Raw genomic sequence first — 13,918 nt, 5'->3', positions numbered from 1 at the left:
ACCACTGACCAATCATTTTTATTTATTTGTCAGGGACAGTGCAGATGAACAAACATTACTGTAAATAAATATGTTAGAATTAGTCAGCAGGTTAGTTTCATCCTTGGTCAGGTGTGAAGTTCGCAGCCTAAAAATCACATAACAGTTTTAAACAGTGATCATAAAGGATAAACAGTGTCATGAAAGTTAGTAACACATAATTTAGCATAATAACAAACTATCTGCTGCACTTCAGGTAAAGTTAGTGTTGTTGAGCTCATCTGATTTACCTGCAGACCAGTTTAACCACTTCACCTCTGCAGACGTCAAATCACGTTTGAAGTTCAGAGATTTCTGTTTGCTCCAGGATTCAAACCAGTAACCCTCAGGTGTCACATGATCCATCACACCTGCTGTGTTTGTGACAACAAAACTGTCAGATTTACTCACATACACTCAGTTTTACTTTTTCTTCCTCGTTGCTTTTCTAAACAGGAGAAATATGAGTTGCAGTTTAGTTTTCTGATTAATCTATTGAACTGTTGCAGCTCCAGAGTTTTACAGCTGATGTCAGAGTGATTCCTCTCTGTTCAAAGGGCCTTTATTCTATTTCTAATGATCTAGTTTACTGTGGTTTTCTGCCTAAAGGACAAGTTCATATTTTCAAGTGGAGAGAGTAAAATAAAAATTGAATTTGGTTCCAAAAAGACGAACTTTGGAGGACATTTACTTGATTTGAAGACTCCTATCAGAGTAAATGCTGCAGTGTCCTCCCCTGTTATTACCAACACCAGGGGGCGCTATCTCTCCAGTGGTATTTACTCTTTCCACAGATGAATGTAGAGCCAACTGCTTTGATCACTGATGATGGTGATGTTACTGTGGAGCTTGATGTTTTTGATTGTTTCCTGGTTGTTTGACAGCTGCTGCAGACACAAAGAGAAGGATAATAAACCTGAAGCCAGCTTCATGTTGGACTGTGGATTCAGTCTCACATCACTTAAATCACTTTAGAAATGGATATGGACTGTTTTCAGACTGATGTAAAAAATATCAAGCTGTCCTTAGTGTAGTTTGATTTTTTTGCCCTGATGTCATCCTGAAGGTTTCTGTATCTGAGCTCAGGTGAATCACTGCTGACAAGAAATGAATGAAACCTCAATGAAACATTAAAAACAGCTGAGCCCAGAGAGTCCATAGAAACTGATGTGTTTGTTCTGTTTGATGGGAGGACGTATCAGAAACCCAACAGATAAATTAATAACAGATTTTATTAAATATATATTTAAAATACAGAACATTTGTTCTAACCGCATAAACATGTAGAATCAGTGAGTGATCATACATAAACAGAAACTATTAGTTTATTATTACTAAACTATTTTCTTAATTTATTTTTAAAATTTGAACATACAGACAGAGACACAGAAAAAAGCTCAGTAAAATAAACACCTGTGCGTTTTAGATGATGTATAAATGTATGTATGTACATATATATATATATATATATATATATATATATATATATGTGTGTGTGTGTGTGTGTGTGTGTGTGTGTACTGAACCTTTTAATTTAAACCTGGTTTCCAGCCCAGGTGAACTAAACCTTAGTTTACCTGAGTTTACCTGTGAGTGTGACGCACCCACAGAGAGGTCAGGTGGTCACGTTGCTCAGGTGAAAGCTGGGAATAAAAAGTAAGAGTCAACAAAGCATTGACAGCTCAGCCGAGCCCTGACAAACACTGATAACTGTTCCCTTTGATAACAAACTCTTAGGTAACTGAACCTTTCTTCTTTTCCTCCAACCCCTGTTTTAACTTCTGGTTGCTGTTCCTGGCCAAGGTAAAAACAAGTCAACAGTCTTGGTCCTGATTGGTTCATGCAGTCGTGCAGTAGCTCAGATAGATGAGACTGACTCTGATCTTTAACATTAGATCTTCAGATCTTTCTCAGACTTTCTGGACACTGTGAATGTTTAGAGGGTTTGTTCCTCATCAGTTCATGTTCCTCCTCACACTGTTCTTCTGATATTTACTGTATCAATCAAATTCACCACGTATAGATGAGCTGTGTGTCCTCTCCAGTCTGCTGCAGGTGCAGTTGGGTTTAAATCTGAAATAATGACAAACAGGAGCTTTTGTTTTTCTCTTTAACTCTTTGCACATTCAGCTGCTGAAGACTGATAATTAATATTCAGCTAATTAGTTTTTTATTTGATGAACGTGGGCGCTACAGCTGAGAAATAAATAGGTTTTATGTTTATAACAACTGAGGAAAGACAATGGAGCCCAAGGGAACACAGTGTGACCGTAGTAGGAATAGGTAGTAATGTATTGATCATTTTCCTTTGTATGTTTCTCTTTGATTTCCTCCAGGTGTCACCACTTCATCCACAACATCGTCCACGATCGCAGAGACGTCGTCCACGATCAGAGAGACATTGTTGAGGATGAGGGAGACATCGTCCACGATCAGAGACATTGTCCACGATTGCAGAGACCTTGTCAAAGATGAGAGAGACGTTGTCCATGATCAGAGACATTGTCCCATGCTTCGCAGAGCTCTGCGCAAGAATCGGTAGAGACACTGTGGTTCCTCGATTCGACGGCATGACCGCGATCATGGAGACATTTGTCAATGATCACAGAGACACCGTCTATGATCTCAGAGACATCGTCCACGATCACAAAGACATTGTCCATGATCACAGAGACTTTGTCTATAATCTCAGAGACATTGTCCACGATCACAGAGACGTAGTCCACGATCAAAGAGTCTTCGTACAATGAAGAAGTTCTTTGAGACCAGGACAGAGGCCTCCAGGTAATTCACCAGCAGCTTTACATCAACTGTCCAACACAGAGCACTGACATTAAACTGTTCATGTTCAGGATTCAGTATATCAGTACTTCATTTTCTGAAACAGCCTCTAATGTTTGTTAGATGTTGTTGTTCAGCTGTAATGTTGAATATTTCTCTGTGTTTTCATGGTTAAACTGTTGATGAGGAATAGGTAGCAGTGTATTGATCATTTTCCTTTGTATGTTTCTCTTTGATTTCCTCCAGGTGTCACCACTTCATCCACAACATCGTCCACGATCGCTGAGACGTCGTCCACGATCGCAGAGACATGGTCCACGATCAGAGAGACATTGTTGAGGATGAGGGAGACATCGTCCACGATCAGAGACATTGTCCACGATCGCAGAGACCTTGTCAAAGACGAGAGAGACGTTGTCCATGATCAGAGACATTGTCCCATGCTTCGTAGAGACCTTGCGATAGAATCGGCGGAGACTGGGGTCACCGATTTGACGGCACTGCCCGCGATCATGGAGACATTGTCGATGATCACAGAGACACCGTCTATGATCTCAGAGACATCGTCCACGATCACAAAGACATTGTCCATGATCACAGAGACTTTGTCTATAATCTCAGAGACATTGTCCGTGATCACAGAGACGTAGTCCACGATCACAGAGACGTAGTCCACGATCACAGAGACGTAGTCCACGATCACAGAGAGTCTTCGTACAATGAAGAAGTTCTTTGAGACCAGGACAGAGGCCTCCAGGTAATTCACCAGCAGCTTTACATCAACTGTCCAACACAGAGCACTGACATTAAACTGTTCATGTTCAGGATTCAGTATATCAGTACTTCATTTTCTGAAACAGCCTCTAATGTTTGTTAGATGTTGTTGTTCAGCTGTAATGTTGAATATTTCTCTGTGTTTTCATGGTTAAACTGTTGATGAGGAATAGGTAGCAGTGTATTGATCATTTTCCTTTGTATGTTTCTCTTTGATTTCCTCCAGGTGTCACCACTTCATCCACAACATCGTCCACGATCGCAGAGACGTCGTCCACGATCAGAGAGACATTGTTGAGGATGAGGGAGACATCGTCCACGATCAGAGACATTGTCCACGATTGCAGAGACCTTGTCAAAGATGAGAGAGACGTTGTCCATGATCAGAGACATTGTCCCATGCTTCGCAGAGCTCTGCGCAAGAATCGGTAGAGACACTGTGGTTCCTCGATTCGACGGCATGACCGCGATCATGGAGACATTTGTCAATGATCACAGAGACACCGTCTATGATCTCAGAGACATCGTCCACGATCACAAAGACATTGTCCATGATCACAGAGACTTTGTCTATAATCTCAGAGACATTGTCCACGATCACAGAGACGTAGTCCACGATCAAAGAGTCTTCGTACAATGAAGAAGTTCTTTGAGACCAGGACAGAGGCCTCCAGGTAATTCACCAGCAGCTTTACATCAACTGTCCAACACAGAGCACTGACATTAAACTGTTCATGTTCAGGATTCAGTATATCAGTACTTCATTTTCTGAAACAGCCTCTAATGTTTGTTAGATGTTGTTGTTCAGCTGTAATGTTGAATATTTCTCTGTGTTTTCATGGTTAAACTGTTGATGAGGAATAGGTAGCAGTGTATTGATCATTTTCCTTTGTATGTTTCTCTTTGATTTCCTCCAGGTGTCACCACTTCATCCACAACATCGTCCACGATCGCTGAGACGTCGTCCACGATCGCAGAGACATGGTCCACGATCAGAGAGACATTGTTGAGGATGAGGGAGACATCGTCCACGATCAGAGACATTGTCCACGATCGCAGAGACCTTGTCAAAGACGAGAGAGACGTTGTCCATGATCAGAGACATTGTCCCATGCTTCGTAGAGACCTTGCGATAGAATCGGCGGAGACTGGGGTCACCGATTTGACGGCACTGCCCGCGATCATGGAGACATTGTCGATGATCACAGAGACACCGTCTATGATCTCAGAGACATCGTCCACGATCACAAAGACATTGTCCATGATCACAGAGACTTTGTCTATAATCTCAGAGACATTGTCCGTGATCACAGAGACGTAGTCCACGATCACAGAGACGTAGTCCACGATCACAGAGACGTAGTCCACGATCACAGAGAGTCTTCGTACAATGAAGAAGTTCTTTGAGACCAGGACAGAGGCCTCCAGGTAATTCACCAGCAGCTTTACATCAACTGTCCAACACAGAGCACTGACATTAAACTGTTCATGTTCAGGATTCAGTATATCAGTACTTCATTTTCTGAAACAGCCTCTAATGTTTGTTAGATGTTGTTGTTCAGCTGTAATGTTGAATATTTCTCTGTGTTTTCATGGTTAAACTGTTGATGAGGAATAGGTAGCAGTGTATTGATCATTTTCCTTTGTATGTTTCTCTTTGATTTCCTCCAGGTGTCACCACTTCATCCACAACATCGTCCACGATCGCAGAGACGTCGTCCACGATCAGAGAGACATTGTTGAGGATGAGGGAGACATCGTCCACGATCAGAGACATTGTCCACGATCGCAGAGACCTTGTCAAAGATGAGAGAGACGTTGTCCATGATCAGAGACATTGTCCCATGCTTCGCAGAGCTCTGCGCAAGAATCGGTAGTGACACTGTGGTTCCTCGATTCGACGGCATGACCGCGATCAGGAGACATTGTTAATGATCAGAGAGACACCGTCTATGATCTCAGAGACATCGTCCACGATCACAAAGACATTGTCCATGATCACAGAGACTTTGTCTATAATCTCAGAGACATTGTCCGTGATCACAGAGACGTAGTCCACGATCAAAGAGTCTTCGTACAATGAAGAAGTTCTTTGAGACCAGGACTGAGGCCTCCAGGTAATTCACCAGCAGCTTTACATCAACTGTCCAACACAGAGCACTGACATTAAACTGTTCATGTTCAGGATTCAGTATATCAGTACTTCATTTTCTGAAACAGCCTCTAATGTTTGTTAGATGTTGTTGTTCAGCTGTAATGTTGAATATTTCTCTGTGTTTTCATGGTTAAACTGTTGATGAGGAATAGGTAGTAGTGTACTGATCATTTTCCTTTGTATGTTTCTCTTTGATTTCCTCCAGGTGTCACCACTTCATCCACAACATCGTCCACGATCGCAGAGACGTCGTCCACGATCGCAGAGACATGATCCACGATCAGAGAGACATTGTTGAGGATGAGGGAGACATCGTCCACGATCAGAGACATTGTCCACGATCGCAGAGACCTTGTCAAAGACGAGAGAGACGTTGTCCATGATCAGAGACATTGTCCCATGCTTCGTAGAGACCTTGCGATAGAATCGGCGGAGACGGGGGTCACCGATTTGACGGCACTGCCCGCGATCATGGAGACATTGTCGATGATCACAGAGACACCGTCTATGATCTCAGAGACATCGTCCACGATCACAAAGACATTGTCCATGATCACAGAGACTTTGTCTATAATCTCAGAGACATTGTCCGTGATCACAGAGACGTAGTCCACGATCACAGAGACGTAGTCCACGATCACAGAGAGTCTTCGTACAATGAAGAAGTTCTTTGAGACCAGGACTGAGGCCTCCAGGTAATTCACAAACAGCTTTACATCAACTGTCCAACACAGAGCACTGACATTAAACTGTTCATGTTCAGGATTCAGTATATCAGGAAAGTGTCATCATAAAAGTAAGCTGCTAAATAAGAATAATGTATAAGTAATCTGTATTAATTGAAGTAATGTAAAAGTGATTAGCAATATCAGAAGTAAGAGGTAATAGTCAAAGTCATCTGTAGTTTGCAACAGTAAAAGTTCTGTGTAAATTTAGAAGTAATATGTAATAAGTAATATATAATGGTAAAAGTAATCTAATACTAGAGGTAACAGTAAAAGTAATCTAATATAAAAACAATGCAGAAGTAATAGTAATCCAAAACAGAAGTAGAAATGTCACGTTATTGTAAGTACTACTACTACTATGAATAATAGTAATAATAATGATAATCATTAATAAAGTATAAAAGGAACTTTGTTTCTAATGTGATCCAGGGAGTTTTACAGAAAGTCAAATATATATAAAATACATAATGTAAATAATTAATGTGAATAAAAATAATGTAAACTGTATGTGGAGGTCAGAACTGGGAAAACACTGAAAATAAAATGGGTAAAATTAAAAGTAACTATGTTATATAGAGATAAAAACTTAACATACAAAGGTTTACGATGCTCGAGAACAAAATACTTCTAAATGGAAAAACTCAGTGTTCTGTGACTTTTATTCAGAAAAAAACACATTGCAACAAAAAAAGGTCATGGAAAAAAGTCAGATTTAAAGAGTGTGAGTTTGAGTCATAGCTGAACGATTCTCGGTGTGACTGATTCACTGAGTCAGTAAACAGAGCCGAGCCCAGCCCAGTCTCTTTATGTCCATATCAGCTCCATCACCCTCATATCAAACACTCACATTAACTTCATAAATTCCTCAGCTGCTCCACCTCTCTCCACACCTCGTCTTCTCTTTCTGTCTTTGTCAGCCTCTTTGTCACATAGCAGCAGAAAACAAAATAAACCTGGACTTTGGTTTGAATCAAACCTGTGACAATGAGGATCCACTTTCAGGCTGCAAACACAATACAGAACAAACTGGGACGGTGAAGCTGCTGCCAAACTCAAAGCTGAGGTCAGCCAGGGAATGGAAATATGATTATTAACAACTGCAGAGCCAATAAAAACACTTTATAATGGTCAAATAATTCAAATTACAAAATGAATACCATAAAAACTGTTAATGATATCACCAGTCCCAAAGTCCCAAAGAAGGAAATATGATAATATTTGTGATATAATAGGAGTGAATATAGTTTAATATTAAACATTTTTTATATTTTTGAGATATATAAAAAATGCTTAAATGAATAAATGTAGTTGACTTTATGTCAGTGACAATCTGAAAATGTATAATTTATATAATATAGCATTTATATTTATGTTATATATTGTTGAAATATATATAAAAAGCATAATTATGACTGTGAGTTTTATAAGAAACACAATGTCAAATCAATCTTAAATAGAAAATTAGAAAATTAAACAGTCATTATTTGTACTGTATCAAGTAGTATATCTGTCAAGGTTTTAAGATCATATCTGTTGATATCTGATGTTTGTTTTTACAAATTTAATGTACAGCAAATTGTATAATTATTCCAATTCAAAAATAAATATACAGAAAATAATAGTAGTGACAATAACACCACAGCAAATTATCACAGAAAAATAGAATATTGGTTTTATGATAAGAATGATTTGTTTTAAAAACATTGTTTAAATATACAAAATATAACTATTGGAGCTAATAAATGGTAATATAATATTAGTTAATATCAGTTGTAGCAGTGGCCATGATCTCAAAACACTTTTAAAAGGAAAATAAAATAAACACATAATCATAGTTAAAACATAAAGTCAGTGTAATTTAAAATAAAAAAGATTTGAATATATAACAAATGGTGTAATTATTGAAATTCTAAAATATTTACAGTAAAAACTAATAGTCTTTGCAATGAAAAACAATATTTGTGTAAGCATAAAAATATAATATTGTTAATGTAATAATAATGATATATGATTGTTAGATTTTTAAAATCTACAAAATGTAAAGAACCTAACAATGAAAAACATGATTATTAACTTTAGTAGTAGTTACAGTAGTGACAATAGTCTTAAATAAAAAACAACAGCAACTTTTATTTCAAATACAGTGTAAAGTCAGCGTTACGATTGTTTTAAATTAAAATGTTAAACAATCAGTATAATTCTAATACATGTCAAATAAATGAAAATGTAAAAATATAATAGTGATAAAAGTGAATGTAGTACATCAAGCAATTTATCAGACCGGTTTTTAGGGTATGAAATATCATAAGCAGTATATTATGATTTTAAAAGTGTGTTTTGTAATAAGCGTGATGTGGGTTGTAGCATTTTCCTTCAAGTAAATATTTTTTTTGTTCTTGTTAATAAAATAAACAGTAATATTTTCAGATGTTCATCAAAATCAGAATTTAAAATTTTAAAAACAAAACAACACACAAATAAAAAGTGTAGTGTTGGTCTTTCCGTCAGTTAATGGGTCATAAAGTGCCACTATTGGTTGATCGTGTACATCCCTGTTCGGTTCTTCATCGGTTTATCCATTTCCTCCTGAAAAAGATGATTTAATTATTATAATAGGAAATCCTCTCCTTCACCTTCTCAGGCTTTATTTTTTTCTCTCTTGATTTAAAAAGAGGTTAGTAGCTAGGACTGACAGTAATGATTTACTGAGTTATAAATAGGTCTGAGTTAGTTTTTACAGTCTGATATAAGTACTTAAGCACTTAAGCTAATGAACTTCCACTCACTCACACTGATGTTTGAGGTGGTGTTTGTCCATTGCCCTGTTGTCATGGCCACATTAATCACATTACAGAGAGGTGTTACCATTATTTCTCCATGTGTAAATGTTGGCTGTGACTCAGTAAAATACAAACACTTCAATAACTTATTACTGTAACCTCCTCAGTCCAATACACACCATTTAATGTACATCACACCCTGCACTATTTAATACATTAAAACTAATATGAACCTCTGTGTAGATGTTGTGCAGGAGTTTCATTATAGTAAAGTAAAATATTTTCCAATGTAAATGATTAATAGAGGCAAAAGTCTTTGGAATTGATGCAGTATTGAACAAGAACAGTGAACCTAGCATTCACTACCAGACTCCATTGACAAAAACAGGAATTTTACCGAGCAGAACACAGGAGCTGCTGGAATATCACTGACTTAATCTGTTTGTTAGTTTAGGTTACTATGTGACTTTCCGTGGTGGAAGTAAAAGTATCACACAATAACACAAACAAACTAACAGGTGGAGGCAGTGGTATTCCAGCCGTTTTCTGTGTTCTATGAGGTAAAATTGCTGTTTTTGTCAATGGAGTCTGGTTGAGATAAAAAGCAGTGTTTCTGGTTAATAAAAAGGCCTATCTCTGTATGAATTTTATCCATAATGTTGTTAGACGAGGCTGTTATATGGCTGCTTAAATCATATGTCCAATAGTTGTAGTTAAACTCTGAGCCCAGAAGGTGAGTAGAAGTTCCTGCGTCAGTGTAAACGACTCAACTCTGTTCTGCTGCAGGGAGGAGGCTCTTTCCCAGGCGTCACATTACAACGCACAACAACACACACACAGCTCTGTGTGTGTGGGGAGGGATGGTATAGCTGTACTTGTGAGGACCAGCTCCTGATAAAGCACCATCCATATAAGGACATTTGCATAGGATATCCATGTTTGTACTCAGTGAGTTTTGACTTACGTATGGCCGCCCGTTGGGTCCTTCGAAGCGGCTGTGGGTGGTGTACAGAGGGATGTCGTCTCTGTAGATCAGGTGGTCGTAGGGACTGTAGCCGCTGCTGTGCCCCCTATAGCAGCAGAGCCACACAAGCTGGAGAGAGGAGGTATTAGCATTGTTAGCTGTGTGACACATTTTAAAGACTGTAGTGACTTTGTGATGTAGCCAATTAATGTTCATGTCTTTCATCTTTGTGTCTTTGGTTGATAACTCAGTCTGACCTGCATGCTGATAATTTTGCTTCCAGAATGTTAAAGGACTACACCAGTAAGTTTTTGTATTTTTATCTAAGCCACAGTGCACAAATGAATTATAAATAAACAAAAGGCTACAGCTTGAAGCATACTAAATCATTTCTATTTAATTATCTTATACTGAAATGGGCGTCCTGATGCAGATAGGCTAGCCTGAAGTGTTGGTTGTTGAGCTGTGTTGAGCAAACTTCTGTTTAGGTCAGTTTTAACAAAATGCCGCCACACTGATGACTACTTCTGAGTAAACGTCCAGTTTACAACCTCAACGGGCTCCTTTTGATGTGAAGGAGGAGCAGCTCTACTCTGAGCTCCTCACCCTCCAAGACTGTGTTGTGCACAGTCTTACGAAAGAAACTCGTTTCAGCCACTTGTATCTGAGATCTTGTTATTTTGGTCACTACCCAAAGCTCATGACCATAAGTGAGGGGTTGGAGCGTAGATTGACTGGTAAATTGAAAGCTTCGGCTCCCGGGCGCCTTCCTGTGAAGGTTTTCTGGGCTCATCCAATCGGGAGGAGACCTCACAGTAGACCCAGAAGGGATTATATATTCCATCTGGCCTAAGAATCCCTTGGGATCCTACAGGAGGACCTGGAAAATGTTACTGGATGGCATCAAATTGTGGGTACACCTCCTACATTTTCACAGTCTGTCTGTCCTGTTACCAGAAATACTGGACTGACTGTTGATGTAGCGCTTCTCTCTTTAAGAAAGTGTTACTGGTGATTGTCAGAACAATGAGAAATCGATCAGATAGCATATTGACCAACCAATTGACAGCGAATGCTGAATCCAACCTGATAAAATTAAGTTGAGCAAATATCAAATATCTAGATCTAAATATCTGATCTATCTGGATTTCTTGGCTGTAGCTTTAGCTGTTAAACACTGAGGTACAGTGGTAGGTACTTGTTTCATTTCAGGTATAAACAGAAAACTCTGGTATCACTCAGCTTCTCTCAAGAACGTATTCCATACAGATACATGGTGCAGCAGAGGTAGCAGCAGTTTCAGGAGGTGTTCAGGGAACAGCACTGAGTGTAGGTCACCTGTGATTTGGCACCATTCAATTGTTGTAGTTTTAAGGCAGTTGGCAGCCTAGATTAAGTATCAGGTTTAACACGGAGTCAGAGTGTTTAAGTTCTTAGCCATAATTCTTTGTTCTAAAATATTATTATTAATTTCCAGGTGTCCAGTCAGTTACTCACCAATGCTATTAGCAGCAGGATCAGCAGCAGTAGCACCAGAGCTGCCAGGACCAGCAGAGCTATCCCCCATCCAGGTACGCTGGCTGCAGCTGAGGTCGTCACATGAGTAGTATTGCTGGGGGAACCGCTTGCAGCGTGTGTCGTGTGTGAGGAAATTGTCGTCGTGGTTACAGAGTTGTTTGTACTGTGATGTTCAGTACTGCTTGGAGATATGGTTGTCATGGTAACATGGGTTGTTGTCGTGTTGTTGGGTCCATGTGTTGCTGCTGTGGTGTTACTGGTGGTGGGACTGTGAGTGGACTGGGTGATGCTGGGACCAGTTGTGGCATTGATGTGGAGTCCAGGCGACACTGACAAGTGGTCAGAAGTGGTTTCTCTGCTGGTGTGACTGGTTTCAGTGAATCTATGTGTTGCTGCCGTGGTGTTACTGGTGGTGGGACTGTGAGTGGACTGGAAGGTACTGGGACCGGTTGTGGTGTTGACGTGGGGTCCTGGTGATGCTGACAAGTGGCCAGAGGTGGAACTGGTTTCCCTGCTGGTGAGACTGGTTTCATTGGATCCATGTGGTGTCAGCGTGACACTGGACGAACTGGTGTTGGGTCCATGTGATGTTGAGAAGGGACTGGTTTCTATGTTGGTGGCGCTAAAGGTGTGGCCGGTTTCCATGGTTATAGTGGATTCATGTCGTGTTGTACTGGTTTCTGTTGTGGCTTTATTGGTTGAGCCGACAGTGTGGCGAGTTACAGGATTAGAAACATCTTGACTCGTCTCTCTGGTAACGGATGGTGAGGTGATTGTTGGGGCAACCTGAGTCGTATTGATTGACACTAAAGCAAAGGGAAGAAGAAGACGACTTATCACTGAGCAGTTCATCAGTCAACAGGCTTTATAAAGGTCACAGTGAATGTATTTGAATCACTACTAAAGTTTATGTTCAGCTACTTTCTCAGTGGGTGTAGCCACTAACCAGCTGACTGAGTTACTGTGACAAGTGGATTCCTCTTACGCAGTTGTTTATTAGTCTTATCTTTAGTCATTTTGATCTTATCTTCTGTGATAAACATATATTCATATGTCATAAACTTATTTCCTCTGTTGCAGCAGAACATGTTACAGCAGCCTTCAGAAACACCTGCAGGTTAAACTGCTTTCACACCTGAGAGTCTAAACCACACATCGTGTTTTCGTTACATTTGATCTGTTTGTTCTGGTTTCATGTTAAAGTTTTGTGAGGGCATGAAAGATCTTCACCTGACATAAGTCTTGATCCCCTACGTTCTGTTGTCATCAACAACTTGTCTCCTATGCTCTGTTGTCACCTACATCCTGTTGTCATCACCTACCTGTACTGAGTCTCCCTATATTTGACAGCGATTGTTTCATAGACAGCGAGTGTCTTGTGTCAGCATGTCATCAATGCGACTAATACTCTCAGAAAATAACTTAGAAGTTTCTGCATTTTCATGTTTTTTCAAGTTGACCTTTGATTTTGTCATTGGATCTAATCACAGTTAAATATTTCTTAACCTTATGTGCTGTTGTAACTATTTTTTTTACTTCTTGTGTTATATTTCTTCTTCTGATGTTAAATAGATGACAAGCCTTAACTTCCTACAACTAGGGCAAAAGTTTGTACCATCCAAAAAAGTGTTTTCACACGCAGATGAACCAAATTGTGGTTCAGTTTGATCCAGACGAGACCACATTTTTTGGTCGGACCGTAGTCGGCACCTTTCACACCTGCTGTTTTGGTTTGAAACACACTGAAAAGTCCAAAGGTCTGAACCAAACAAGGTCAAGACTGAAAACATTGACTAGCTGAGCAACATTAAGTGTACAAATGACCCATAGTTACATGGGTACTTTCTCCATTCAAAAAGAATGATGCCAGTCTTTTAAACCTCATCTAATTTTATATTTGGTCCAGTACAATTCCTTTTCTCTCCAGAACATGTTCATTCGGCTCAGTGCTGTGTTAAAAACATTTTTAATGAATCAGCAGATTAGCAAATCCTGAAAATAGTCATTGGTTGCAGCCTAGAACATGATATTAAACATGAGCAGTAGTTTTAGACTCCTTTACTCCCCCTCCACCCTCCTGTCCCTCTTTAGGCTTTTCTTTCCTTGAGTCTGTAAGCTGAGTGATAATATCTCTCTCTTTAGTCTGAGCTGTTTCTAGGTTTTTTGTCATCTAGATTTTCATTTGAGCCTCAGAGGAATA

The 13,918-nt window shown here is 39.5% G+C and overlaps 1 long non-coding RNA gene across 3 annotated transcripts in view; it reads left to right on the top strand.

Annotated features, from left to right (window-relative positions):
• LOC127139575 (uncharacterized) overlaps positions 1 to 6,006 on the top strand; it is a 6,903-nt gene extending 897 nt beyond the window's left edge. The window contains exons 1-4 of one of the 3 annotated variants that reach the window (XR_007809798.1): positions 2,494 to 2,802; positions 3,046 to 3,556; positions 4,491 to 5,001; positions 5,934 to 6,006. This is a non-coding gene — a long non-coding RNA (uncharacterized LOC127139575). Of the gene's footprint in view, positions 1 to 2,493; positions 2,803 to 3,045; positions 3,557 to 4,490; positions 5,002 to 5,244; positions 5,673 to 5,933 lie in introns of those variants that run through there. The other 2 variants (XR_007809799.1, XR_007809800.1) reach the window with 2 other exon arrangements.
• The last annotated feature ends 7,912 nt before the right edge of the window (positions 6,007 to 13,918 follow it).

The sequence above is a fragment of the Lates calcarifer genome, unplaced genomic scaffold (genome assembly GCF_001640805.2).
Source record: "Lates calcarifer isolate ASB-BC8 unplaced genomic scaffold, TLL_Latcal_v3 _unitig_1660_quiver_1939, whole genome shotgun sequence".
Taxonomy (NCBI): domain Eukaryota; kingdom Metazoa; phylum Chordata; class Actinopteri; family Centropomidae; genus Lates; species Lates calcarifer.
The sequence above is the reverse complement of the archived record's forward strand: the minus strand, read 5'-3'. Positions and strand labels throughout refer to the sequence as shown.